At 45.5% G+C, this 26,972-nt stretch overlaps 20 non-coding genes across 20 annotated transcripts; all 20 read left to right on the plus strand.

Annotated features, from left to right (window-relative positions):
- Positions 1-376: 376 nt before the first annotated feature.
- On the plus strand, positions 377-449 carry trnav-uac (transfer RNA valine (anticodon UAC)). The gene has a single exon. It is a non-coding gene; the product is annotated as a tRNA-Val (tRNA).
- A 615-nt stretch (positions 450-1,064) lies between these two features.
- trnav-uac (transfer RNA valine (anticodon UAC)) lies at positions 1,065-1,137 on the plus strand. The gene has a single exon. It is a non-coding gene; the product is annotated as a tRNA-Val (tRNA).
- Positions 1,138-1,752: 615 nt separating this feature from the next.
- On the plus strand, positions 1,753-1,825 carry trnav-uac (transfer RNA valine (anticodon UAC)). Its single transcript has one exon. It is a non-coding gene; the product is annotated as a tRNA-Val (tRNA).
- A 615-nt stretch (positions 1,826-2,440) lies between these two features.
- Positions 2,441-2,513, plus strand: trnav-uac (transfer RNA valine (anticodon UAC)). The gene has a single exon. It is a non-coding gene; the product is annotated as a tRNA-Val (tRNA).
- Positions 2,514-3,128: 615 nt separating this feature from the next.
- trnav-uac (transfer RNA valine (anticodon UAC)) lies at positions 3,129-3,201 on the plus strand. The gene has a single exon. It is a non-coding gene; the product is annotated as a tRNA-Val (tRNA).
- A 615-nt stretch (positions 3,202-3,816) lies between these two features.
- Positions 3,817-3,889, plus strand: trnav-uac (transfer RNA valine (anticodon UAC)). The gene has a single exon. It is a non-coding gene; the product is annotated as a tRNA-Val (tRNA).
- Positions 3,890-5,192: 1,303 nt separating this feature from the next.
- On the plus strand, positions 5,193-5,265 carry trnav-uac (transfer RNA valine (anticodon UAC)). Its single transcript has one exon. It is a non-coding gene; the product is annotated as a tRNA-Val (tRNA).
- A 615-nt stretch (positions 5,266-5,880) lies between these two features.
- Positions 5,881-5,953, plus strand: trnav-uac (transfer RNA valine (anticodon UAC)). The gene has a single exon. It is a non-coding gene; the product is annotated as a tRNA-Val (tRNA).
- A 615-nt stretch (positions 5,954-6,568) lies between these two features.
- trnav-uac (transfer RNA valine (anticodon UAC)) lies at positions 6,569-6,641 on the plus strand. Its single transcript has one exon. It is a non-coding gene; the product is annotated as a tRNA-Val (tRNA).
- Positions 6,642-7,944: 1,303 nt separating this feature from the next.
- Positions 7,945-8,017, plus strand: trnav-uac (transfer RNA valine (anticodon UAC)). Its single transcript has one exon. It is a non-coding gene; the product is annotated as a tRNA-Val (tRNA).
- Positions 8,018-8,632: 615 nt separating this feature from the next.
- On the plus strand, positions 8,633-8,705 carry trnav-uac (transfer RNA valine (anticodon UAC)). The gene has a single exon. It is a non-coding gene; the product is annotated as a tRNA-Val (tRNA).
- A 615-nt stretch (positions 8,706-9,320) lies between these two features.
- On the plus strand, positions 9,321-9,393 carry trnav-uac (transfer RNA valine (anticodon UAC)). Its single transcript has one exon. It is a non-coding gene; the product is annotated as a tRNA-Val (tRNA).
- A 615-nt stretch (positions 9,394-10,008) lies between these two features.
- Positions 10,009-10,081, plus strand: trnav-uac (transfer RNA valine (anticodon UAC)). The gene has a single exon. It is a non-coding gene; the product is annotated as a tRNA-Val (tRNA).
- A 1,303-nt stretch (positions 10,082-11,384) lies between these two features.
- Positions 11,385-11,457, plus strand: trnav-uac (transfer RNA valine (anticodon UAC)). Its single transcript has one exon. It is a non-coding gene; the product is annotated as a tRNA-Val (tRNA).
- Positions 11,458-12,072: 615 nt separating this feature from the next.
- Positions 12,073-12,145, plus strand: trnav-uac (transfer RNA valine (anticodon UAC)). Its single transcript has one exon. It is a non-coding gene; the product is annotated as a tRNA-Val (tRNA).
- Positions 12,146-12,760: 615 nt separating this feature from the next.
- On the plus strand, positions 12,761-12,833 carry trnav-uac (transfer RNA valine (anticodon UAC)). Its single transcript has one exon. It is a non-coding gene; the product is annotated as a tRNA-Val (tRNA).
- Positions 12,834-13,448: 615 nt separating this feature from the next.
- Positions 13,449-13,521, plus strand: trnav-uac (transfer RNA valine (anticodon UAC)). Its single transcript has one exon. It is a non-coding gene; the product is annotated as a tRNA-Val (tRNA).
- A 615-nt stretch (positions 13,522-14,136) lies between these two features.
- On the plus strand, positions 14,137-14,209 carry trnav-uac (transfer RNA valine (anticodon UAC)). The gene has a single exon. It is a non-coding gene; the product is annotated as a tRNA-Val (tRNA).
- A 1,303-nt stretch (positions 14,210-15,512) lies between these two features.
- trnav-uac (transfer RNA valine (anticodon UAC)) lies at positions 15,513-15,585 on the plus strand. Its single transcript has one exon. It is a non-coding gene; the product is annotated as a tRNA-Val (tRNA).
- Positions 15,586-18,952: 3,367 nt separating this feature from the next.
- On the plus strand, positions 18,953-19,025 carry trnav-uac (transfer RNA valine (anticodon UAC)). The gene has a single exon. It is a non-coding gene; the product is annotated as a tRNA-Val (tRNA).
- The last annotated feature ends 7,947 nt before the right edge of the window (positions 19,026-26,972 follow it).

Raw genomic sequence — 26,972 nt, forward strand, 5'->3', positions numbered from 1 at the left:
ACATGCTTGATATGTATCGTCTCTGTGTTAAATTGCTGTTGTCTTACTAGCAACTGGTAGAAAACTCCCCGTCAGGGAATCGAACCCTGGTCTTCCGCGTGACAAGCGGAGATACTATCCACTAAACTAACGAGGACTGCGCTAGTAGCATTTTTGGGCTAATGAAAAAAAAGTGGCGCTGTTCCGGCCTTTAAAGGGAATTCTTAGAGCTATACAGGGGAGGCTTTAAGTGTACTAGACATTTACTGTCACTCAATGACACAGCAGCTGTGACTGAATCCATTCGGAAATCATGTCGTCTGGCATCTGAAATGTTTGCACTCAAGTGTGAATGGTGCATTGAGCCTGGGCACGTGCGTAAAAGTCATCTTCAGCAGTTTCCGTAGTGTAGTGGTTATCACGTTGGCTTTACACGCGAAAAGTCCCCCGTTCGAAACTGGGCGGAAACAGTATTCTTTGTTCCTGCTTACTCCACACAATAACACTCTACGTAGTGGAATTGTCAGAAACTGGGTAAGTACAACTGCCCCAGGGTTAGCTTTTCCTCCACACAATCAAAGTGTTCTGACTAGCGTTCCCAGCAAACTGGATGAAAAGAAGCAGAATTTTCCATTCTGATGCACAACCTTTCATGCATGCCGAGGTAGGCAATCATATCGTTAATGTGAAGCGGTCTCTGACAGCAGGAACATGCTTGATATGTATCGTCTCTGTGATAAATGGCTGTTGTCTTACTAGCAACTGGTAGAAAACTCCCCGTCAGGGAATCGAACCCTGGTCTTCCGCGTGACAAGCGGAGATACTATCCACTAAACTAACGAGGACTGCGCTAGTAGCATTTTTGGGCTAATGAAAAAAAAGTGGCGCTGTTCCGGCCTTTAAAGGGAATTCTTAGAGCTATACAGGGGAGGCTTTAAGTGTACTAGACATTTACTGTCACTCAATGACACAGCAGCTGTGACTGAATCCATTCGGAAATCATGTCGTCTGGCATCTGAAATGTTTGCACTCAAGTGTGAATGGTGCATTGAGCCTGGGCACGTGCGTAAAAGTCATCTTCAGCAGTTTCCGTAGTGTAGTGGTTATCACGTTGGCTTTACACGCGAAAAGTCCCCCGTTCGAAACTGGGCGGAAACAGTATTCTTTGTTCCTGCTTACTCCACACAATAACACTCTACGTAGTGGAATTGTCAGAAACTGGGTAAGTACAACTGCCCCAGGGTTAGCTTTTCCTCCACACAATCAAAGTGTTCTGACTAGCGTTCCCAGCAAACTGGATGAAAAGAAGCAGAATTTTCCATTCTGATGCACAACCTTTCATGCATGCCGAGGTAGGCAATCATATCGTTAATGTGAAGCGGTCTCTGACAGCAGGAACATGCTTGATATGTATCGTCTCTGTGATAAATGGCTGTTGTCTTACTAGCAACTGGTAGAAAACTCCCCGTCAGGGAATCGAACCCTGGTCTTCCGCGTGACAAGCGGAGATACTATCCACTAAACTAACGAGGACTGCGCTAGTAGCATTTTTGGGCTAATGAAAAAAAAGTGGCGCTGTTCCGGCCTTTAAAGGGAATTCTTAGAGCTATACAGGGGAGGCTTTAAGTGTACTAGACATTTACTGTCACTCAATGACACAGCAGCTGTGACTGAATCCATTCGGAAATCATGTCGTCTGGCATCTGAAATGTTTGCAGTCAAGTGTGAATGGTGCATTGAGCCTGGGCACGTGCGTAAAAGTCATCTTCAGCAGTTTCCGTAGTGTAGTGGTTATCACGTTGGCTTTACACGCGAAAAGTCCCCCGTTCGAAACTGGGCGGAAACAGTATTCTTTGTTCCTGCTTAATCCACACAATAACACTCTACGTAGTGGAGTTGTCAGAAACTGGGTAAGTACAACTGCCCCAGGGTTAGCTTTTCCTCCACACAATCAAAGTGTTCTGACTAGCGTTCCCAGCAAACTGGATGAAAAGAAGCAGAATTTTCCATTCTGATGCGCAACCTTTCATGCATGCCGAGGTAGGCAATCATATCGTTAATGTGAAGCGGTCTCTGACAGCAGGAACATACTCGATATGTATCGTCTCTGTGTTAAATGGCTGTTGTCTTACTAGCAACTGGTAGAAAACTCCCCGTCAGGGAATCAAACCCTGGTCTTCCGCGTGACAAGCGGAGATACTATCCACTAAACTAACGAGGACTGCGCTAGTAACATTTTTGGGCTAATGAAAAAAAAGTGGCGCTGTTCCGGCCTTTAAAGGGAATTCTTAGAGCTATACAGGGGAGGCTTTAAGTGTACTAGACATTTACTGTCACTCAATGACACAGCAGCTGTGACTGAATCCATTCGGAAATCATGTCGTTTGGCATCTGAAATGTTTGCACTCAAGTGTGAATGGTGCATTGAGCCTGGGCACGTGCGTAAAAGTCATCTTCAGCAGTTTCCGTAGTGTAGTGGTTATCACGTTGGCTTTACACGCGAAAAGTCCCCCGTTCGAAACTGGGCGGAAACAGTATTCTTTGTTCCTGCTTACTCCACACAATAACACTCTACGTAGTGGAATTGTCAGAAACTGGGTAAGTACAACTGCCCCAGGGTTAGCTTTTCCTCCACACAATCAAAGTGTTCTGACTAGCGTTCCCAGCAAACTGGATGAAAAGAAGCAGAATTTTCCATTTTGATGCGCAACCTTTCATGCATGCCGAGGTAGGCAATCATATTGTTAATGTGAAGCGGTCTCTGACAGCAGGAACATGCTCGATATGTATCGTCTCTGTGTTAAATGGCTGTTGTCTTACTAGCAACTGGTAGAAAACTCCCCGTCAGGGAATCAAACCCTGGTCTTCCGCGTGACAAGCGGAGATACTATCCACTAAACTAACGAGGACTGCGCTAGTAACATTTTTGGGCTAATGAAAAAAAAGTGGCGCTGTTCCGGCCTTTAAAGGGAATTCTTAGAGCTATACAGGGGAGGCTTTAAGTGTACTAGACATTTACTGTCACTCAATGACACAGCAGCTGTGACTGAATCCATTCGGAAATCATGTCGTTTGGCATCTGAAATGTTTGCACTCAAGTGTGAATGGTGCATTGAGCCTGGGCACGTGCGTAAAAGTCATCTTCAGCAGTTTCCGTAGTGTAGTGGTTATCACGTTGGCTTTACACGCGAAAAGTCCCCCGTTCGAAACTGGGCGGAAACAGTATTCTTTGTTCCTGCTTAATCCACACAATAACACTCTACGTAGTGGAATTGTCAGAAACTGGGTAAGTACAACTGCCCCAGGGTTAGCTTTTCCTCCACATAATCAAAGTGTTCTGACTAGCGTTCCCAGCAAACTGGATGAAAAGAAGCAGAATTTTCCATTCTGATGCGCAACCTTTCATGCATGCCGAGGTAGGCAATCATATCGTTAATGTGAAGCGGTCTCTGACAGCAGGAACATACTCGATATGTATCGTCTCTGTGTTAAATGGCTGTTGTCTTACTAGCAACTGGTAGAAAACTCCCCGTCAGGGAATCAAACCCTGGTCTTCCGCGTGACAAGCGGAGATACTATCCACTAAACTAACGAGGACTGCGCTAGTAACATTTTTGGGCTAATGAAAAAAAAGTGGCGCTGTTCCGGCCTTTAAAGGGAATTCTTAGAGCTATACAGGGGAGGCTTTAAGTGTACTAGACATTTACTGTCACTCAATGACACAGCAGCTGTGACTGAATCCATTCGGAAATCATGTCGTTTGGCATCTGAAATGTTTGCACTCAAGTGTGAATGGTGCATTGAGCCTGGGCACGTGCGTAAAAGTCATCTTCAGCAGTTTCCGTAGTGTAGTGGTTATCACGTTGGCTTTACACGCGAAAAGTCCCCCGTTCGAAACTGGGCGGAAACAGTATTCTTTGTTCCTGCTTAATCCACACAATAACACTCTACGTAGTGGAATTGTCAGAAACTGGGTAAGTACAACTGCCCCACGGTTAGCTTTTCCTCCACATAATCAAAGTGTTCTGACTAGCGTTCCCAGCAAACTGGATGAAAAGAAGCAGAATTTTCCATTCTGATGCGCAACCTTTCATGCATGCCGAGGTAGGCAATCATATCGTTAATGTGAAGCGGTCTCTGACAGCAGGAACATACTCGATATGTATCGTCTCTGTGTTAAATGGCTGTTGTCTTACTAGCAACTGGTAGAAAACTCCCCGTCAGGGAATCGAACCCTGGTCTTCCGCGTGACAAGCGGAGATACTATCCACTAAACTAACGAGGACTGCGCTAGTAGCATTTTTGGGCTAATGAAAAAAAAGTGGCGCTGTTCCGGCCTTTAAAGGGAATTCTTAGAGCTATACAGGGGAGGCTTTAAGTGTACTAGACATTTACTGTCACTCAATGACACAGCAGCTGTGACTGAATCCATTCGGAAATCATGTCGTCTGGCATCTGAAATGTTTGCACTCAAGTGTGAATGGTGCATTGAGCCTGGGCACGTGCGTAAAAGTCATCTTCAGCAGTTTCCGTAGTGTAGTGGTTATCACGTTGGCTTTACACGCGAAAAGTCCCCCGTTCGAAACTGGGCGGTAACAGTATTCTTTGTTCCTGCTTACTCCACACAATAACACTCTACGTAGTGGAATTGTCAGAAACTGGGTAAGTACAACTGCCCCAGGGTTAGCTTTTCCTCCACACAATCAAAGTGTTCTGACTAGCGTTCCCAGCAAACTGGATGAAAAGAAGCAGAATTTTCCATTCTGATGCACAACCTTTCATGCATGCCGAGGTAGGCAATCATATCGTTAATGTGAAGCGGTCTCTGACAGCAGGAACATGCTTGATATGTATCGTCTCTGTGATAAATGGCTGTTGTCTTACTAGCAACTGGTAGAAAACTCCCCGTCAGGGAATCGAACCCTGGTCTTCCGCGTGACAAGCGGAGATACTATCCACTAAACTAACGAGGACTGCGCTAGTAGCATTTTTGGGCTAATGAAAAAAAAGTGGCGCTGTTCCGGCCTTTAAAGGGAATTCTTAGAGCTATACAGGGGAGGCTTTAAGTGTACTAGACATTTACTGTCACTCAATGACACAGCAGCTGTGACTGAATCCATTCGGAAATCATGTCGTCTGGCATCTGAAATGTTTGCACTCAAGTGTGAATGGTGCATTGAGCCTGGGCACGTGCGTAAAAGTCATCTTCAGCAGTTTCCGTAGTGTAGTGGTTATCACGTTGGCTTTACACGCGAAAAGTCCCCCGTTCGAAACTGGGCGGAAACAGTATTCTTTGTTCCTGCTTACTCCACACAATAACACTCTACGTAGTGGAATTGTCAGAAACTGGGTAAGTACAACTGCCCCAGGGTTAGCTTTTCCTCCACACAATCAAAGTGTTCTGACTAGCGTTCCCAGCAAACTGGATGAAAAGAAGCAGAATTTTCCATTCTGATGCACAACCTTTCATGCATGCCGAGGTAGGCAATCATATCGTTAATGTGAAGCGGTCTCTGACAGCAGGAACATGCTTGATATGTATCGTCTCTGTGATAAATGGCTGTTGTCTTACTAGCAACTGGTAGAAAACTCCCCGTCAGGGAATCGAACCCTGGTCTTCCGCGTGACAAGCGGAGATACTATCCACTAAACTAACGAGGACTGCGCTAGTAGCATTTTTGGGCTAATGAAAAAAAAGTGGCGCTGTTCCGGCCTTTAAAGGGAATTCTTAGAGCTATACAGGGGAGGCTTTAAGTGTACTAGACATTTACTGTCACTCAATGACACAGCAGCTGTGACTGAATCCATTCGGAAATCATGTCGTTTGGCATCTGAAATGTTTGCACTCAAGTGTGAATGGTGCATTGAGCCTGGGCACGTGCGTAAAAGTCATCTTCAGCAGTTTCCGTAGTGTAGTGGTTATCACGTTGGCTTTACACGCGAAAAGTCCCCCGTTCGAAACTGGGCGGAAACAGTATTCTTTGTTCCTGCTTACTCCACACAATAACACTCTACGTAGTGGAATTGTCAGAAACTGGGTAAGTACAACTGCCCCAGGGTTAGCTTTTCCTCCACACAATCAAAGTGTTCTGACTAGCGTTCCCAGCAAACTGGATGAAAAGAAGCAGAATTTTCCATTCTGATGCGCAACCTTTCATGCATGCCGAGGTAGGCAATCATATTGTTAATGTGAAGCGGTCTCTGACAGCAGGAACATGCTTGATATGTATCGTCTCTGTGTTAAATGGCTGTTGTTTTACTAGCAACTGGTAGAAAACTCCCCGTCAGGGAATCGAACCCTGGTCTTCCGCGTGACAAGCTGAGATACTATCCACTAAACTAACGAGGACTGCGCTAGTAGCATTTTTGGGCTAATGAAAAAAAAGTGGCGCTGTTCCGGCCTTTAAAGGGAATTCTTAGAGCTATACAGGGGAGGCTTTAAGTGTACTAGACATTTACTGTCACTCAATGACACAGCAGCTGTGACTGAATCCATTCGGAAATCATGTCGTTTGGCATCTGAAATGTTTGCACTCAAGTGTGAATGGTGCATTGAGCCTGGGCACGTGCGTAAAAGTCATCTTCAGCAGTTTCCGTAGTGTAGTGGTTATCACGTTGGCTTTACACGCGAAAAGTCCCCCGTTCGAAACTGGGCGGAAACAGTATTCTTTGTTCCTGCTTAATCCACACAATAACACTCTACGTAGTGGAATTGTCAGAAACTGGGTAAGTACAACTGCCCCAGGGTTAGCTTTTCCTCCACATAATCAAAGTGTTCTGACTAGCGTTCCCAGCAAACTGGATGAAAAGAAGCAGAATTTTCCATTCTGATGCGCAACCTTTCATGCATGCCGAGGTAGGCAATCATATCGTTAATGTGAAGCGGTCTCTGACAGCAGGAACATACTCGATATGTATCGTCTCTGTGTTAAATGGCTGTTGTCTTACTAGCAACTGGTAGAAAACTCCCCGTCAGGGAATCGAACCCTGGTCTTCCGCGTGACAAGCGGAGATACTATCCACTAAACTAACGAGGACTGCCCTAGTAGCATTTTTGGGCTAATGAAAAAAAAGTGGCGCTGTTCCGGCCTTTAAAGGGAATTCTTAGAGCTATACAGGGGAGGCTTTAAGTGTACTAGACATTTACTGTCACTCAATGACACAGCAGCTGTGACTGAATCCATTCGGAAATCATGTCGTCTGGCATCTGAAATGTTTGCAGTCAAGTGTGAATGGTGCATTGAGCCTGGGCACGTGCGTAAAAGTCATCTTCAGCAGTTTCCGTAGTGTAGTGGTTATCACGTTGGCTTTACACGCGAAAAGTCCCCCGTTCGAAACTGGGAGGAAACAGTATTCTTTGTTCCTGCTTAATCCACACAATAACACTCTACGTAGTGGAATTGTCAGAAACTGGGTAAGTACAACTGCCCCAGGGTTAGCTTTTCCTCCACACAATCAAAGTGTTCTGACTAGCGTTCCCAGCAAACTGGATGAAAAGAAGCAGAATTTTCCATTCTGATGCACAACCTTTCATGCATGCCGAGGTAGGCAATCATATCGTTAATGTGAAGCGGTCTCTGACAGCAGGAACATGCTTGATATGTATCGTCTCTGTGATAAATGGCTGTTGTCTTACTAGCAACTGGTAGAAAACTCCCCGTCAGGGAATCGAACCCTGGTCTTCCGCGTGACAAGCGGAGATACTATCCACTAAACTAACGAGGACTGCGCTAGTAGCATTTTTGGGCTAATGAAAAAAAAGTGGCGCTGTTCCGGCCTTTAAAGGGAATTCTTAGAGCTATACAGGGGAGGCTTTAAGTGTACTAGACATTTACTGTCACTCAATGACACAGCAGCTGTGACTGAATCCATTCGGAAATCATGTCGTCTGGCATCTGAAATGTTTGCACTCAAGTGTGAATGGTGCATTGAGCCTGGGCACGTGCGTAAAAGTCATCTTCAGCAGTTTCCGTAGTGTAGTGGTTATCACGTTGGCTTTACACGCGAAAAGTCCCCCGTTCGAAACTGGGCGGAAACAGTATTCTTTGTTCCTGCTTACTCCACACAATAACACTCTACGTAGTGGAATTGTCAGAAACTGGGTAAGTACAACTGCCCCAGGGTTAGCTTTTCCTCCACACAATCAAAGTGTTCTGACTAGCGTTCCCAGCAAACTGGATGAAAAGAAGCAGAATTTTCCATTCTGATGCACAACCTTTCATGCATGCCGAGGTAGGCAATCATATCGTTAATGTGAAGCGGTCTCTGACAGCAGGAACATGCTTGATATGTATCGTCTCTGTGATAAATGGCTGTTGTCTTACTAGCAACTGGTAGAAAACTCCCCGTCAGGGAATCGAACCCTGGTCTTCCGCGTGACAAGCGGAGATACTATCCACTAAACTAACGAGGACTGCGCTAGTAGCATTTTTGGGCTAATGAAAAAAAAGTGGCGCTGTTCCGGCCTTTAAAGGGAATTCTTAGAGCTATACAGGGGAGGCTTTAAGTGTACTAGACATTTACTGTCACTCAATGACACAGCAGCTGTGACTGAATCCATTCGGAAATCATGTCGTCTGGCATCTGAAATGTTTGCACTCAAGTGTGAATGGTGCATTGAGCCTGGGCACGTGCGTAAAAGTCATCTTCAGCAGTTTCCGTAGTGTAGTGGTTATCACGTTGGCTTTACACGCGAAAAGTCCCCCGTTCGAAACTGGGCGGAAACAGTATTCTTTGTTCCTGCTTACTCCACACAATAACACTCTACGTAGTGGAATTGTCAGAAACTGGGTAAGTACAACTGCCCCAGGGTTAGCTTTTCCTCCACACAATCAAAGTGTTCTGACTAGCGTTCCCAGCAAACTGGATGAAAAGAAGCAGAATTTTCCATTTTGATGCGCAACCTTTCATGCATGCCGAGGTAGGCAATCATATTGTTAATGTGAAGCGGTCTCTGACAGCAGGAACATGCTCGATATGTATCGTCTCTGTGTTAAATGGCTGTTGTCTTACTAGCAACTGGTAGAAAACTCCCCGTCAGGGAATCAAACCCTGGTCTTCCGCGGGACAAGCGGAGATACTATCCACTAAACTAACGAGGACTGCGCTAGTAACATTTTTGGGCTAATGAAAAAAAAGTGGCGCTGTTCCGGCCTTTAAAGGGAATTCTTAGAGCTATACAGGGGAGGCTTTAAGTGTACTAGACATTTACTGTCACTCAATGACACAGCAGCTGTGACTGAATCCATTCGGAAATCATGTCGTCTGGCATCTGAAATGTTTGCAGTCAAGTGTGAATGGTGCATTGAGCCTGGGCACGTGCGTAAAAGTCATCTTCAGCAGTTTCCGTAGTGTAGTGGTTATCACGTTGGCTTTACACGCGAAAAGTCCCCCGTTCGAAACTGGGCGGAAACAGTATTCTTTGTTCCTGCTTAATCCACACAATAACACTCTACGTAGTGGAATTGTCAGAAACTGGGTAAGTACAACTGCCCCAGGGTTAGCTTTTCCTCCACATAATCAAAGTGTTCTGACTAGCGTTCCCAGCAAACTGGATGAAAAGAAGCAGAATTTTCCATTCTGATGCGCAACCTTTCATGCATGCCGAGGTAGGCAATCATATCGTTAATGTGAAGCGGTCTCTGACAGCAGGAACATACTCGATATGTATCGTCTCTGTGTTAAATGGCTGTTGTCTTACTAGCAACTGGTAGAAAACTCCCCGTCAGGGAATCGAACCCTGGTCTTCCGCGTGACAAGCGGAGATACTATCCACTAAACTAACGAGGACTGCCCTAGTAGCATTTTTGGGCTAATGAAAAAAAAGTGGCGCTGTTCCGGCCTTTAAAGGGAATTCTTAGAGCTATACAGGGGAGGCTTTAAGTGTACTAGACATTTACTGTCACTCAATGACACAGCAGCTGTGACTGAATCCATTCGGAAATCATGTCGTCTGGCATCTGAAATGTTTGCAGTCAAGTGTGAATGGTGCATTGAGCCTGGGCACGTGCGTAAAAGTCATCTTCAGCAGTTTCCGTAGTGTAGTGGTTATCACGTTGGCTTTACACGCGAAAAGTCCCCCGTTCGAAACTGGGCGGAAACAGTATTCTTTGTTCCTGCTTAATCCACACAATAACACTCTACGTAGTGGAATTGTCAGAAACTGGGTAAGTACAACTGCCCCAGGGTTAGCTTTTCCTCCACATAATCAAAGTGTTCTGACTAGCGTTCCCAGCAAACTGGATGAAAAGAAGCAGAATTTTCCATTCTGATGCGCAACCTTTCATGCATGCCGAGGTAGGCAATCATATCGTTAATGTGAAGCGGTCTCTGACAGCAGGAACATACTCGATATGTATCGTCTCTGTGTTAAATGGCTGTTGTCTTACTAGCAACTGGTAGAAAACTCCCCGTCAGGGAATCGAACCCTGGTCTTCCGCGTGACAAGCGGAGATACTATCCACTAAACTAACGAGGACTGCGCTAGTAGCATTTTTGGGCTAATGAAAAAAAAGTGGCGCTGTTCCGGCCTTTAAAGGGAATTCTTAGAGCTATACAGGGGAGGCTTTAAGTGTACTAGACATTTACTGTCACTCAATGACACAGCAGCTGTGACTGAATCCATTCGGAAATCATGTCGTCTGGCATCTGAAATGTTTGCAGTCAAGTGTGAATGGTGCATTGAGCCTGGGCACGTGCGTAAAAGTCATCTTCAGCAGTTTCAGTAGTGTAGTGGTTATCACGTTGGCTTTACACGCGAAAAGTCCCCCGTTCGAAACTGGGCGGAAACAGTATTCTTTGTTCCTGCTTAATCCACACAATAACACTCTACGTAGTGGAATTGTCAGAAACTGGGTAAGTACAACTGCCCCAGGGTTAGCTTTTCCTCCACACAATCAAAGTGTTCTGACTAGCGTTCCCAGCAAACTGGATGAAAAGAAGCAGAATTTTCCATTCTGATGCACAACCTTTCATGCATGCCGAGGTAGGCAATCATATCGTTAATGTGAAGCGGTCTCTGACAGCAGGAACATGCTTGATATGTATCGTCTCTGTGATAAATGGCTGTTGTCTTACTAGCAACTGGTAGAAAACTCCCCGTCAGGGAATCGAACCCTGGTCTTCCGCGTGACAAGCGGAGATACTATCCACTAAACTAACGAGGACTGCGCTAGTAGCATTTTTGGGCTAATGAAAAAAAAGTGGCGCTGTTCCGGCCTTTAAAGGGAATTCTTAGAGCTATACAGGGGAGGCTTTAAGTGTACTAGACATTTACTGTCACTCAATGACACAGCAGCTGTGACTGAATCCATTCGGAAATCATGTCGTCTGGCATCTGAAATGTTTGCACTCAAGTGTGAATGGTGCATTGAGCCTGGGCACGTGCGTAAAAGTCATCTTCAGCAGTTTCCGTAGTGTAGTGGTTATCACGTTGGCTTTACACGCGAAAAGTCCCCCGTTCGAAACTGGGCGGAAACAGTATTCTTTGTTCCTGCTTACTCCACACAATAACACTCTACGTAGTGGAATTGTCAGAAACTGGGTAAGTACAACTGCCCCAGGGTTAGCTTTTCCTCCACACAATCAAAGTGTTCTGACTAGCGTTCCCAGCAAACTGGATGAAAAGAAGCAGAATTTTCCATTCTGATGCACAACCTTTCATGCATGCCGAGGTAGGCAATCATATCGTTAATGTGAAGCGGTCTCTGACAGCAGGAACATGCTTGATATGTATCGTCTCTGTGATAAATGGCTGTTGTCTTACTAGCAACTGGTAGAAAACTCCCCGTCAGGGAATCGAACCCTGGTCTTCCGCGTGACAAGCGGAGATACTATCCACTAAACTAACGAGGACTGCGCTAGTAGCATTTTTGGGCTAATGAAAAAAAAGTGGCGCTGTTCCGGCCTTTAAAGGGAATTCTTAGAGCTATACAGGGGAGGCTTTAAGTGTACTAGACATTTACTGTCACTCAATGACACAGCAGCTGTGACTGAATCCATTCGGAAATCATGTCGTCTGGCATCTGAAATGTTTGCACTCAAGTGTGAATGGTGCATTGAGCCTGGGCACGTGCGTAAAAGTCATCTTCAGCAGTTTCCGTAGTGTAGTGGTTATCACGTTGGCTTTACACGCGAAAAGTCCCCCGTTCGAAACTGGGCGGAAACAGTATTCTTTGTTCCTGCTTACTCCACACAATAACACTCTACGTAGTGGAATTGTCAGAAACTGGGTAAGTACAACTGCCCCAGGGTTAGCTTTTCCTCCACACAATCAAAGTGTTCTGACTAGCGTTCCCAGCAAACTGGATGAAAAGAAGCAGAATTTTCCATTTTGATGCGCAACCTTTCATGCATGCCGAGGTAGGCAATCATATTGTTAATGTGAAGCGGTCTCTGACAGCAGGAACATGCTCGATATGTATCGTCTCTGTGTTAAATGGCTGTTGTCTTACTAGCAACTGGTAGAAAACTCCCCGTCAGGGAATCAAACCCTGGTCTTCCGCGGGACAAGCGGAGATACTATCCACTAAACTAACGAGGACTGCGCTAGTAACATTTTTGGGCTAATGAAAAAAAAGTGGCGCTGTTCCGGCCTTTAAAGGGAATTCTTAGAGCTATACAGGGGAGGCTTTAAGTGTACTAGACATTTACTGTCACTCAATGACACAGCAGCTGTGACTGAATCCATTCGGAAATCATGTCGTCTGGCATCTGAAATGTTTGCAGTCAAGTGTGAATGGTGCATTGAGCCTGGGCACGTGCGTAAAAGTCATCTTCAGCAGTTTCCGTAGTGTAGTGGTTATCACGTTGGCTTTACACGCGAAAAGTCCCCCGTTCGAAACTGGGCGGAAACAGTATTCTTTGTTCCTGCTTAATCCACACAATAACACTCTACGTAGTGGAATTGTCAGAAACTGGGTAAGTACAACTGCCCCAGGGTTAGCTTTTCCTCCACATAATCAAAGTGTTCTGACTAGCGTTCCCAGCAAACTGGATGAAAAGAAGCAGAATTTTCCATTCTGATGCGCAACCTTTCATGCATGCCGAGGTAGGCAATCATATCGTTAATGTGAAGCGGTCTCTGACAGCAGGAACATACTCGATATGTATCGTCTCTGTGTTAAATGGCTGTTGTCTTACTAGCAACTGGTAGAAAACTCCCCGTCAGGGAATCGAACCCTGGTCTTCCGCGTGACAAGCGGAGATACTATCCACTAAACTAACGAGGACTGCCCTAGTAGCATTTTTGGGCTAATGAAAAAAAAGTGGCGCTGTTCCGGCCTTTAAAGGGAATTCTTAGAGCTATACAGGGGAGGCTTTAAGTGTACTAGACATTTACTGTCACTCAATGACACAGCAGCTGTGACTGAATCCATTCGGAAATCATGTCGTCTGGCATCTGAAATGTTTGCAGTCAAGTGTGAATGGTGCATTGAGCCTGGGCACGTGCGTAAAAGTCATCTTCAGCAGTTTCCGTAGTGTAGTGGTTATCACGTTGGCTTTACACGCGAAAAGTCCCCCGTTCGAAACTGGGCGGAAACAGTATTCTTTGTTCCTGCTTAATCCACACAATAACACTCTACGTAGTGGAATTGTCAGAAACTGGGTAAGTACAACTGCCCCAGGGTTAGCTTTTCCTCCACATAATCAAAGTGTTCTGACTAGCGTTCCCAGCAAACTGGATGAAAAGAAGCAGAATTTTCCATTCTGATGCGCAACCTTTCATGCATGCCGAGGTAGGCAATCATATCGTTAATGTGAAGCGGTCTCTGACAGCAGGAACATACTCGATATGTATCGTCTCTGTGTTAAATGGCTGTTGTCTTACTAGCAACTGGTAGAAAACTCCCCGTCAGGGAATCGAACCCTGGTCTTCCGCGTGACAAGCGGAGATACTATCCACTAAACTAACGAGGACTGCGCTAGTAGCATTTTTGGGCTAATGAAAAAAAAGTGGCGCTGTTCCGGCCTTTAAAGGGAATTCTTAGAGCTATACAGGGGAGGCTTTAAGTGTACTAGACATTTACTGTCACTCAATGACACAGCAGCTGTGACTGAATCCATTCGGAAATCATGTCGTCTGGCATCTGAAATGTTTGCACTCAAGTGTGAATGGTGCATTGAGCCTGGGCACGTGCGTAAAAGTCATCTTCAGCAGTTTCCGTAGTGTAGTGGTTATCACGTTGGCTTTACACGCGAAAAGTCCCCCGTTCGAAACTGGGCGGAAACAGTATTCTTTGTTCCTGCTTACTCCACACAATAACACTCTACGTAGTGGAATTGTCAGAAACTGGGTAAGTACAACTGCCCCAGGGTTAGCTTTTCCTCCACACAATCAAAGTGTTCTGACTAGCGTTCCCAGCAAACTGGATGAAAAGAAGCAGAATTTTCCATTTTGATGCGCAACCTTTCATGCATGCCGAGGTAGGCAATCATATCGTTAATGTGAAGCGGTCTCTGACAGCAGGAACATGCTTGATATGTATCGTCTCTGTGTTAAATGGCTGTTGTCTTACTAGCAACTGGTAGAAAACTCCCCGTCAGGGAATCAAACCCTGGTCTTCCGCGTGACAAGCGGAGATACTATCCACTAAACTAACGAGGACTGCGCTAGTAGCATTTTTGGGCTAATGAAAAAAAAGTGGCGCTGTTCCGGCCTTTAAAGGGAATTCTTAGAGCTATACAGGGGAGGCTTTAAGTGTACTAGACATTTACTGTCACTCAATGACACAGCAGCTGTGACTGAATCCATTCGGAAATCATGTCGTCTGGCATCTGAAATGTTTGCACTCAAGTGTGAATGGTGCATTGAGCCTGGGCACGTGCGTAAAAGTCATCTTCAGCAGTTTCCGTAGTGTAGTGGTTATCACATTGGCTTTACACGCGAAAAGTCCCCCGTTCGAAACTGGGCGGAAACAGTATTCTTTGTTCCTGCTTACTCCACACAATAACACTCTACGTAGTGGAATTGTCAGAAACTGGGTAAGTACAACTGCCCCAGGGTTAGCTTTTCCTCCACACAATCAAAGTGTTCTGACTAGCGTTCCCAGCAAACTGGATGAAAAGAAGCAGAATTTTCCATTCTGATGCGCAACCTTTCATGCATGCCGAGGTAGGCAATCATATCGTTAATGTGAAGCGGTCTCTGACAGCAGGAACATGCTTGATATGTATCGTCTCTGTGTTAAATGGCTGTTGTCTTACGAGCAACTGGTAGAAAACTCCCCGTCAGGGAATCAAACCCTGGTCTTCCGCGTGACAAGCGGAGATACTATCCACTAAACTAACGAGGACTGCGCTAGTAGCATTTTTGGGCTAATGAAAAAAAAGTGGCGCTGTTCCGGCCTTTAAAGGGAATTCTTAGAGCTATACAGGGGAGGCTTTAAGTGTACTAGACATTTACTGTCACTCAATGACACAGCAGCTGTGACTGAATCCATTCGGAAATCATGTCGTCTGGCATCTGAAATGTTTGCACTCAAGTGTGAATGGTGCATTGAGCCTGGGCACGTGCGTAAAAGTCATCTTCAGCAGTTTCCGTAGTGTAGTGGTTATCACGTTGGCTTTACACGCGAAAAGTCCCCCGTTCGAAACTGGGCGGAAACAGTATTCTTTGTTCCTGCTTACTCCACACAATAACACTCTACGTAGTGGAATTGTCAGAAACTGGGTAAGTACAACTGCCCCAGGGTTAGCTTTTCCTCCACACAATCAAAGTGTTCTGACTAGCGTTCCCAGCAAACTGGATGAAAAGAAGCAGAATTTTCCATTCTGATGCGCAACCTTTCATGCATGCCGAGGTAGGCAATCATATCGTTAATGTGAAGCGGTCTCTGACAGCAGGAACATGCTTGATATGTATCGTCTCTGTGTTAAATGGCTGTTGTCTTACTAGCAACTGGTAGAAAACTCCCCGTCAGGGAATCAAACCCTGGTCTTCCGCGTGACAAGCGGAGATACTATCCACTAAACTAACGAGGACTGCGCTAGTAGCATTTTTGGGCTAATGAAAAAAAAGTGGCGCTGTTCCGGCCTTTAAAGGGAATTCTTAGAGCTATACAGGGGAGGCTTTAAGTGTACTAGACATTTACTGTCACTCAATGACACAGCAGCTGTGACTGAATCCATTCGGAAATCATGTCGTCTGGCATCTGAAATGTTTGCACTCAAGTGTGAATGGTGCATTGAGCCTGGGCACGTGCGTAAAAGTCATCTTCAGCAGTTTCCGTAGTGTAGTGGTTATCACGTTGGCTTTACACGCGAAAAGTCCCCTGTTCGAAACTGGGCGGAAACAGTATTCTTTGTTCCTGCTTAATCCACACAATAACACTCTACATAGTGGAATTGTCAGAAACTGGGTAAGTACAACTGCCCCAGGGTTAGCTTTTCCTCCACATAATCAAAGTGTTCTGACTAGCGTTCCCAGCAAACTGGATGAAAAGAAGCAGAATTTTCCATTCTGATGCGCAACCTTTCATGCATGCCGAGGTAGGCAATCATATCGTTAATGTGAAGCGGTCTCTGACAGCAGGAACATGCTTGATATGTATCGTCTCTGTGTTAAATGGCTGTTGTCTTACTAGCAACTGGTAGAAAACTCCCCGTCAGGGAATCAAACCCTGGTCTTCCGCGTGACAAGCGGAGATACTATCCACTAAACTAACGAGGACTGCGCTAGTAGCATTTTTGGGCTAATGAAAAAAAAGTGGCGCTGTTCCGGCCTTTAAAGGGAATTCTTAGAGCTATACAGGGGAGGCTTTAAGTGTACTAGACATTTACTGTCACTCAATGACACAGCAGCTGTGACTGAATCCATTCGGAAATCATGTCGTCTGGCATCTGAAATGTTTGCACTCAAGTGTGAATGGTGCATTGAGCCTGGGCACGTGCGTAAAAGTCATCTTCAGCAGTTTCCGTAGTGTAGTGGTTATCACGTTGGCTTTACACGCGAAAAGTCCCCTGTTCGAAACTGGGAGGAAACAGTATTCTTTGTTCCTGCTTAATCCACACAATAACACTCTACATAGTGGAATTGTCAGAAACTGGGTAAGTACAACTGCCCCAGGGTTAGCTTTTCCTCCACATAATCAAAGTGTTCTGACTAGCGTTCCCAGCAAACTGGATGAAAAGAAGCAGAATTTTCCATTCTGATGCGCAACCTTTCATGCATGCCGAGGTAGGCAATCATATCGTTAATGTGAAGCGGTCTCTGACAGCAGGAACATGCTTGATATGTATCGTCTCTGTGTTAAATGGCTGTTGTCTTACTAGCAACTGGTAGAAAACTCCCCGTCAGGGAATCGAACCCTGGTCTTCCGCGTGACAAGCGGAGATACTATCCACTAAACTAACGAGGACTGCGCTAGTAGCATTTTTGGGCTAATGAAAAAAAAGTGGCGCTGTTCCGGCCTTTAAAGGGAATTCTTAGAGCTATACAGGGGAGGCTTTAAGTGTACTAGACATTTACTGTCACTCAATGACACAGCAGCTGTGACTGAATCCATTCGGAAATCATGTCGTCTGGCATCTGAAATGTTTGCAGTCAAGTGTGAATGGTGCATTGAGCCTGGGCACGTGCGTAAAAGTCATCTTCAGCAGTTTCCGTAGTGTAGTGGTTATCACGTTGGCTTTACACGCGAAAAGTCCCCTGTTCGAAACTGGGCGGAAACAGTATTCTTTGTTCCTGCTTAATCCACACAATAACACTCTACATAGTGGAATTGTCAGAAACTGGGTAAGTACAACTGCCCCAGGGTTAGCTTTTCCTCCACATAATCAAAGTGTTCTGACTAGCGTTCCCAGCAAACTGGATGAAAAGAAGCAGAATTTTCCATTCTGATGCGCAACCTTTCATGCATGCCGAGGTAGGCAATCATATCGTTAATGTGAAGCAGTCTCTGACAGCAGGAACATGCTTGATATGTATCGTCTCTGTGTTAAATGGCTGTTGTCTTACTAGCAACTGGTAGAAAACTCCCCGTCAGGGAATCGAACCCTGGTCTTCCGCGTGACAAGCGGAGATACTATCCACTAAACTAACGAGGACTGCGCTAGTAGCATTTTTGGGCTAATGAAAAAAAAGTGGCGCTGTTCCGGCCTTTAAAGGGAATTCTTAGAGCTATACAGGGGAGGCTTTAAGTGTACTAGACATTTACTGTCACTCAATGACACAGCAGCTGTGACTGAATCCATTCGGAAATCATGTCGTCTGGCATCTGAAATGTTTGCAGTCAAGTGTGAATGGTGCATTGAGCCTGGGCACGTGCGTAAAAGTCATCTTCAGCAGTTTCCGTAGTGTAGTGGTTATCACGTTAGCTTTACACGCGAAAAGTCCCCCGTTCGAAACTGGGCGGAAACAGTATTCTTTGTTCCTGCTTACTCCACACAATAACACTCTACGTAGTGGAATTGTCAGAAACTGGGTAAGTACAACTGCCCCAGGGTTAGCTTTTCCTCCACACAATCAAAGTGTTCTGACTAGCGTTCCCAGCAAACTGGATGAAAAGAAGCAGAATTTTCCATTCTGATGCGCAACCTTTCATGCATGCCGAGGTAGGCAATCATATCGTTAATGTGAAGCGGTCTCTGACAGCAGGAACATGCTTGATATGTATCGTCTCTGTGTTAAATGGCTGTTGTCTTACTAGCAACTGGTAGAAAACTCCCCGTCAGGGAATCAAACCCTGGTCTTCCGCGTGACAAGCGGAGATACTATCCACTAAACTAACGAGGACTGCGCTAGTAGCATTTTTGGGCTAATGAAAAAAAAGTGGCGCTGTTCCGGCCTTTAAAGGGAATTCTTAGAGCTATACAGGGGAGGCTTTAAGTGTACTAGACATTTACTGTCACTCAATGACACAGCAGCTGTGACTGAATCCATTCGGAAATCATGTCGTCTGGCATCTGAAATGTTTGCACTCAAGTGTGAATGGTGCATTGAGCCTGGGCACGTGCGTAAAAGTCATCTTCAGCAGTTTCCGTAGTGTAGTGGTTATCACGTTGGCTTTACACGCGAAAAGTCCCCCGTTCGAAACTGGGCGGAAACAGTATTCTTTGTTCCTGCTTACTCCACACAATAACACTCTACGTAGTGGAATTGTCAGAAACTGGGTAAGTACAACTGCCCCAGGGTTAGCTTTTCCTCCACACAATCAAAGTGTTCTGACTAGCGTTCCCAGCAAACTGGATGAAAAGAAGCAGAATTTTCCATTCTGATGCGCAACCTTTCATGCATGCCGAGGTAGGCAATCATATCGTTAATGTGAAGCGGTCTCTGACAGCAGGAACATGCTTGATATGTATCGTCTCTGTGTTAAATGGCTGTTGTCTTACTAGCAACTGGTAGAAAACTCCCCGTCAGGGAATCGAACCCTGGTCTTCCGCGTGACAAGCGGAGATACTATCCACTAAACTAACGAGGACTGCGCTAGTAGCATTTTTGGGCTAATGAAAAAAAAGTGGCGCTGTTCCGGCCTTTAAAGGGAATTCTTAGAGCTATACAGGGGAGGCTTTAAGTGTACTAGACATTTACTGTCACTCAATGACACAGCAGCTGTGACTGAATCCATTCGGAAATCATGTCGTCTGGCATCTGAAATGTTTGCAGTCAAGTGTGAATGGTGCATTGAGCCTGGGCACGTGCGTAAAAGTCATCTTCAGCAGTTTCCGTAGTGTAGTGGTTATCACGTTGGCTTTACACGCGAAAAGTCCCCTGTTCGAAACTGGGCGGAAACAGTATTCTTTGTTCCTGCTTAATCCACACAATAACACTCTACATAGTGGAATTGTCAGAAACTGGGTAAGTACAACTGCCCCAGGGTTAGCTTTTCCTCCACATAATCAAAGTGTTCTGACTAGCGTTCCCAGCAAACTGGATGAAAAGAAGCAGAATTTTCCATTCTGATGCGCAACCTTTCATGCATGCCGAGGTAGGCAATCATATCGTTAATGTGAAGCAGTCTCTGACAGCAGGAACATGCTTGATATGTATCGTCTCTGTGTTAAATGGCTGTTGTCTTACTAGCAACTGGTAGAAAACTCCCCGTCAGGGAATCGAACCCTGGTCTTCCGCGTGACAAGCGGAGATACTATCCACTAAACTAACGAGGACTGCGCTAGTAGCATTTTTGGGCTAATGAAAAAAAAGTGGCGCTGTTCCGGCCTTTAAAGGGAATTCTTAGAGCTATACAGGGGAGGCTTTAAGTGTACTAGACATTTACTGTCACTCAATGACACAGCAGCTGTGACTGAATCCATTCGGAAATCATGTCGTCTGGCATCTGAAATGTTTGCAGTCAAGTGTGAATGGTGCATTGAGCCTGGGCACGTGCGTAAAAGTCATCTTCAGCAGTTTCCGTAGTGTAGTGGTTATCACGTTAGCTTTACACGCGAAAAGTCCCCCGTTCGAAACTGGGCGGAAACAGTATTCTTTGTTCCTGCTTACTCCACACAATAACACTCTACGTAGTGGAATTGTCAGAAACTGGGTAAGTACAACTGCCCCAGGGTTAGCTTTTCCTCCACACAATCAAAGTGTTCTGACTAGCGTTCCCAGCAAACTGGATGAAAAGAAGCAGAATTTTCCATTCTGATGCGCAACCTTTCATGCATGCCGAGGTAGGCAATCATATCGTTAATGTGAAGCGGTCTCTGACAGCAGGAACATGCTTGATATGTATCGTCTCTGTGTTAAATGGCTGTTGTCTTACTAGCAACTGGTAGAAAACTCCCCGTCAGGGAATCAAACCCTGGTCTTCCGCGTGACAAGCGGAGATACTATCCACTAAACTAACGAGGACTGCGCTAGTAGCATTTTTGGGCTAATGAAAAAAAAGTGGCGCTGTTCCGGCCTTTAAAGGGAATTCTTAGAGCTATACAGGGGAGGCTTTAAGTGTACTAGACATTTACTGTCACTCAATGACACAGCAGCTGTGACTGAATCCATTCGGAAATCATGTCGTCTGGCATCTGAAATGTTTGCACTCAAGTGTGAATGGTGCATTGAGCCTGGGCACGTGCGTAAAAGTCATCTTCAGCAGTTTCCGTAGTGTAGTGGTTATCACGTTAGCTTTACACGCGAAAAGTCCCCCGTTCGAAACTGGGCGGAAACAGTATTCTTTGTTCCTGCTTACTCCACACAATAACACTCTACGTAGTGGAATTGTCAGAAACTGGGTAAGTACAACTGCCCCAGGGTTAGCTTTTCCTCCACACAATCAAAGTGTTCTGACTAGCGTTCCCAGCAAACTGGATGAAAAGAAGCAGAATTTTCCATTCTGATGCGCAACCTTTCATGCATGCCGAGGTAGGCAATCATATCGTTAATGTGAAGCGGTCTCTGACAGCAGGAACATGCTTGATATGTATCGTCTCTGTGTTAAATGGCTGTTGTCTTACTAGCAACTGGTAGAAAACTCCCCGTCAGGGAATCGAACCCTGGTCTTCCGCGTGACAAGCGGAGATACTATCCACTAAACTAACGAGGACTGCGCTAGTAGCATTTTTGGGCTAATGAAAAAAAAGTGGCGCTGTTCCGGCCTTTAAAGGGAATTCTTAGAGCTATACAGGGGAGGCTTTAAGTGTACTAGACATTTACTGTCACTCAATGACACAGCAGCTGTGACTGAATCCATTCGGAAATCATGTCGTCTGGCATCTGAAATGTTTGCACTCAAGTGTGAATGGTGCATTGAGCCTGGGCACGTGCGTAAAAGTCATCTTCAGCAGTTTCCGTAGTGTAGTGGTTATCACGTTAGCTTTACACGCGAAAAGTCCCCCGTTCGAAACTGGGCGGAAACAGTATTCTTTGTTCCTGCTTACTCCACACAATAACACTCTACGTAGTGGAATTGTCAGAAACTGGGTAAGTACAACTGCCCCAGGGTTAGCTTTTCCTCCACACAATCAAAGTGTTCTGACTAGCGTTCCCAGCAAACTGGATGAAAAGAAGCAGAATTTTCCATTCTGATGCGCAACCTTTCATGCATGCCGAGGTAGGCAATCATATCGTTAATGTGAAGCGGTCTCTGACAGCAGGAACATGCTTGATATGTATCGTCTCTGTGTTAAATGGCTGTTGTCTTACTAGCAACTGGTAGAAAACTCCCCGTCAGGGAATCGAACCCTGGTCTTCCGCGTGACAAGCGGAGATACTATCCACTAAACTAACGAGGACTGCGCTAGTAGCATTTTTGGGCTAATGAAAAAAAAGTGGCGCTGTTCCGGCCTTTAAAGGGAATTCTTAGAGCTATACAGGGGAGGCTTTAAGTGTACTAGACATTTACTGTCACTCAATGACACAGCAGCTGTGACTGAATCCATTCGGAAATCATGTCGTCTGGCATCTGAAATGTTTGCACTCAAGTGTGAATGGTGCATTGAGCCTGGGCACGTGCGTAAAAGTCATCTTCAGCAGTTTCCGTAGTGTAGTGGTTATCACGTTAGCTTTACACGCGAAAAGTCCCCCGTTCGAAACTGGGCGGAAACAGTATTCTTTGTTCCTGCTTACTCCACACAATAACACTCTACGTAGTGGAATTGTCAGAAACTGGGTAAGTACAACTGCCCCAGGGTTAGCTTTTCCTCCACACAATCAAAGTGTTCTGACTAGCGTTCCCAGCAAACTGGATGAAAAGAAGCAGAATTTTACATTCTGATGCGCAACCTTTCATGCATGCCGAGGTAGGCAATCATATCGTTAATGTGAAGCGGTCTCTGACAGCAGGAACATGCTTGATATGTATCGTCTCTGTGTTAAATGGCTGTTGTCTTACTAGCAACTGGTAGAAAACTCCCCGTCAGGGAATCGAACCCTGGTCTTCCGCGTGACAAGCGGAGATACTATCCACTAAACTAACGAGGACTGCGCTAGTAGCATTTTTGGGCTAATGAAAAAAAAGTGGCGCTGTTCCGGCCTTTAAAGGGAATTCTTAGAGCTATACAGGGGAGGCTTTAAGTGTACTAGACATTTACTGTCACTCAATGACACAGCAGCTGTGACTGAATCCATTCGGAAATCATGTCGTCTGGCATCTGAAATGTTTGCACTCAAGTGTGAATGGTGCATTGAGCCTGGGCACGTGCGTAAAAGTCATCTTCAGCAGTTTCCGTAGTGTAGTGGTTATCACGTTAGCTTTACACGCGAAAAGTCCCCCGTTCGAAACTGGGCGGAAACAGTATTCTTTGTTCCTGCTTACTCCACACAATAACACTCTACGTAGTGGAATTGTCAGAAACTGGGTAAGTACAACTGCCCCAGGGTTAGCTTTTCCTCCACACAATCAAAGTGTTCTGACTAGCGTTCCCAGCAAACTGGATGAAAAGAAGCAGAATTTTCCATTCTGATGCGCAACCTTTCATGCATGCCGAGGTAGGCAATCATATCGTTAATGTGAAGCGGTCTCTGACAGCAGGAACATGCTTGATATGTATCGTCTCTGTGTTAAATGGCTGTTGTCTTACTAGCAACTGGTAGAAAACTCCCCGTCAGGGAATCGAACCCTGGTCTTCCGCGTGACAAGCGGAGATACTATCCACTAAACTAACGAGGACTGCGCTAGTAGCATTTTTGGGCTAATGAAAAAAAAGTGGCGCTGTTCCGGCCTTTAAAGGGAATTCTTAGAGCTATACAGGGGAGGCTTTAAGTGTACTAGACATTTACTGTCACTCAATGACACAGCAGCTGTGACTGAATCCATTCGGAAATCATGTCGTCTGGCATCTGAAATGTTTGCACTCAAGTGTGAATGGTGCATTGAGCCTGGGCACGTGCGTAAAAGTCATCTTCAGCAGTTTCCGTAGTGTAGTGGTTATCATGTTAGCTTTACACGCGAAAAGTCCCCCGTTCGAAACTGGGCGGAAACAGTATTCTTTGTTCCTGCTTACTCCACACAATAACACTCTACGTAGTGGAATTGTCAGAAACTGGGTAAGTACAACTGCCCCAGGGTTAGCTTTTCCTCCACACAATCAAAGTGTTCTGACTAGCGTTCCCAGCAAACTGGATGAAAAGAAGCAGAATTTTCCATTCTGATGCGCAACCTTTCATGCATGCCGAGGTAGGCAATCATATCGTTAATGTGAAGCGGTCTCTGACAGCAGGAACATGCTTGATATGTATCGTCTCTGTGTTAAATTGCTGTTGTCTTACTAGCAACTGGTAGAAAACTCCCCGTCAGGGAATCGAACCCTGGTCTTCCGCGTGACAAGCGGAGATACTATCCACTATACTAACGAGGACTGCGCTAGTAGCATTTTTGGGCTAATGAAAAAAAAGTGGCGCTGTTCCGGCCTTTAAAGGGAATTCTTAGAGCTATACAGGGGAGGCTTTAAGTGTACTAGACATTTACTGTCACTCAATGACACAGCAGCTGTGACTGAATCCATTCGGAAATCATGTCGTCTGGCATCTGAAATGTTTGCAGTCAAGTGTGAATGGTGCATTGAGCCTGGGCACGTGCGTAAAAGTCATCTTCAGCAGTTTCCGTAGTGTAGTGGTTATCACGTTAGCTTTACACGCGAAAAGTCCCCCGTTCGAAACTGGGCGGAAACAGTATTCTTTGTTCCTGCTTACTCCACACAATAACACTCTACGTAGTGGAATTGTCAGAAACTGGGTAAGTACAACTGCCCCAGGGTTAGCTTTTCCTCCACACAATCAAAGTGTTCTGACTAGCGTTCCCAGCAAACTGGATGAAAAGAAGCAGAATTTTCCATTCTGATGCGCAACCTTTCATGCATGCCGAGGTAGGCAATCATATCGTTAATGTGAAGCGGTCTCTGACAGCAGGAACATGCTTGATATGTATCGTCTCTGTGTTAAATGGCTGTTGTCTTACTAGCAACTGGTAGAAAACTGCCCGTCAGGGAATCGAACCCTGGTCTTCCGCGTGACAAGCGGAGATACTATCCACTAAACTAACGAGGACTGCGCTAGTAGCATTTTTGGGCTAATGAAAAAAAAGTGGCGCTGTTCCGGCCTTTAAAGGGAATTCTTAGAGCTATACAGGGGAGGCTTTAAGTGTACTAGACATTTACTGTCACTCAATGACACAGCAGCTGTGACTGAATCCATTCGGAAATCATGTCGTCTGGCATCTGAAATGTTTGCACTCAAGTGTGAATGGTGCATTGAGCCTGGGCACGTGCGTAAAAGTCATCTTCAGCAGTTTCCGTAGTGTAGTGGTTATCACGTTAGCTTTACACGCGAAAAGTCCCCCGTTCGAAACTGGGCGGAAACAGTATTCTTTGTTCCTGCTTACTCCACACAATAACACTCTACGTAGTGGAATTGTCAGAAACTGGGTAAGTACAACTGCCCCAGGGTTAGCTTTTCCTCCACACAATCAAAGTGTTCTGACTAGCGTTCCCAGCAAACTGGATGAAAAGAAGCAGAATTTTCCATTCTGATGCGCAACCTTTCATGCATGCCGAGGTAGGCAATCATATCGTTAATGTGAAGCGGTCTCTGACAGCAGGAACATGCTTGATATGTATCGTCTCTGTGTTAAATTGCTGTTGTCTTACTAGCAACTGGTAGAAAACTCCCCGTCAGGGAATCGAACCCTGGTCTTCCGCGTGACAAGCGGAGATACTATCCACTATACTAACGAGGACTGCGCTAGTAGCATTTTTGGGCTAATGAAAAAAAAGTGGCGCTGTTCCGGCCTTTAAAGGGAATTCTTAGAGCTATACAGGGGAGGCTTTAAGTGTACTAGACATTTACTGTCACTCAATGACACAGCAGCTGTGACTGAATCCATTCGGAAATCATGTCGTCTGGCATCTGAAATGTTTGCAGTCAAGTGTGAATGGTGCATTGAGCCTGGGCACGTGCGTAAAAGTCATCTTCAGCAGTTTCCGTAGTGTAGTGGTTATCACGTTAGCTTTACACGCGAAAAGTCCCCCGTTCGAAACTGGGCGGAAACAGTATTCTTTGTTCCTGCTTACTCCACACAATAACACTCTACGTAGTGGAATTGTCAGAAACTGGGTAAGTACAACTGCCCCAGGGTTAGCTTTTCCTCCACACAATCAAAGTGTTCTGACTAGCGTTCCCAGCAAACTGGATGAAAAGAAGCAGAATTTTCCATTCTGATGCGCAACCTTTCATGCATGCCGAGGTAGGCAATCATATCGTTAATGTGAAGCGGTCTCTGACAGCAGGAACATGCTTGATATGTATCGTCTCTGTGTTAAATGGCTGTTGTCTTACTAGCAACTGGTAGAAAACTGCCCGTCAGGGAATCGAACCCTGGTCTTCCGCGTGACAAGCGGAGATACTATCCACTAAACTAACGAGGACTGCGCTAGTAGCATTTTTGGGCTAATGAAAAAAAAGTGGCGCTGTTCCGGCCTTTAAAGGGAATTCTTAGAGCTATACAGGGGAGGCTTTAAGTGTACTAGACATTTACTGTCACTCAATGACACAGCAGCTGTGACTGAATCCATTCGGAAATCATGTCGTCTGGCATCTGAAATGTTTGCACTCAAGTGTGAATGGTGCATTGAGCCTGGGCACGTGCGTAAAAGTCATCTTCAGCAGTTTCCGTAGTGTAGTGGTTATCACGTTAGCTTTACACGCGAAAAGTCCCCCGTTCGAAACTGGGCGGAAACAGTATTCTTTGTTCCTGCTTACTCCACACAATAACACTCTACGTAGTGGAATTGTCAGAAACTGGGTAAGTACAACTGCCCCAGGGTTAGCTTTTCCTCCACACAATCAAAGTGTTCTGACTAGCGTTCCCAGCAAACTGGATGAAAAGAAGCAGAATTTTACATTCTGATGCGCAACCTTTCATGCATGCCGAGGTAGGCAATCATATCGTTAATGTGAAGCGGTCTCTGACAGCAGGAACATGCTTGATATGTATCGTCTCTGTGTTAAATGGCTGTTGTCTTACTAGCAACTGGTAGAAAACTCCCCGTCAGGGAATCGAACCCTGGTCTTCCGCGTGACAAGCGGAGATACTATCCACTAAACTAACGAGGACTGC

This window comes from Anarhichas minor, unplaced genomic scaffold (genome assembly GCF_050575085.1).
Source record: "Anarhichas minor isolate MPS153535 unplaced genomic scaffold, ASM5057508v1 ptg000036l, whole genome shotgun sequence".
Taxonomy (NCBI): domain Eukaryota; kingdom Metazoa; phylum Chordata; class Actinopteri; order Perciformes; family Anarhichadidae; genus Anarhichas; species Anarhichas minor.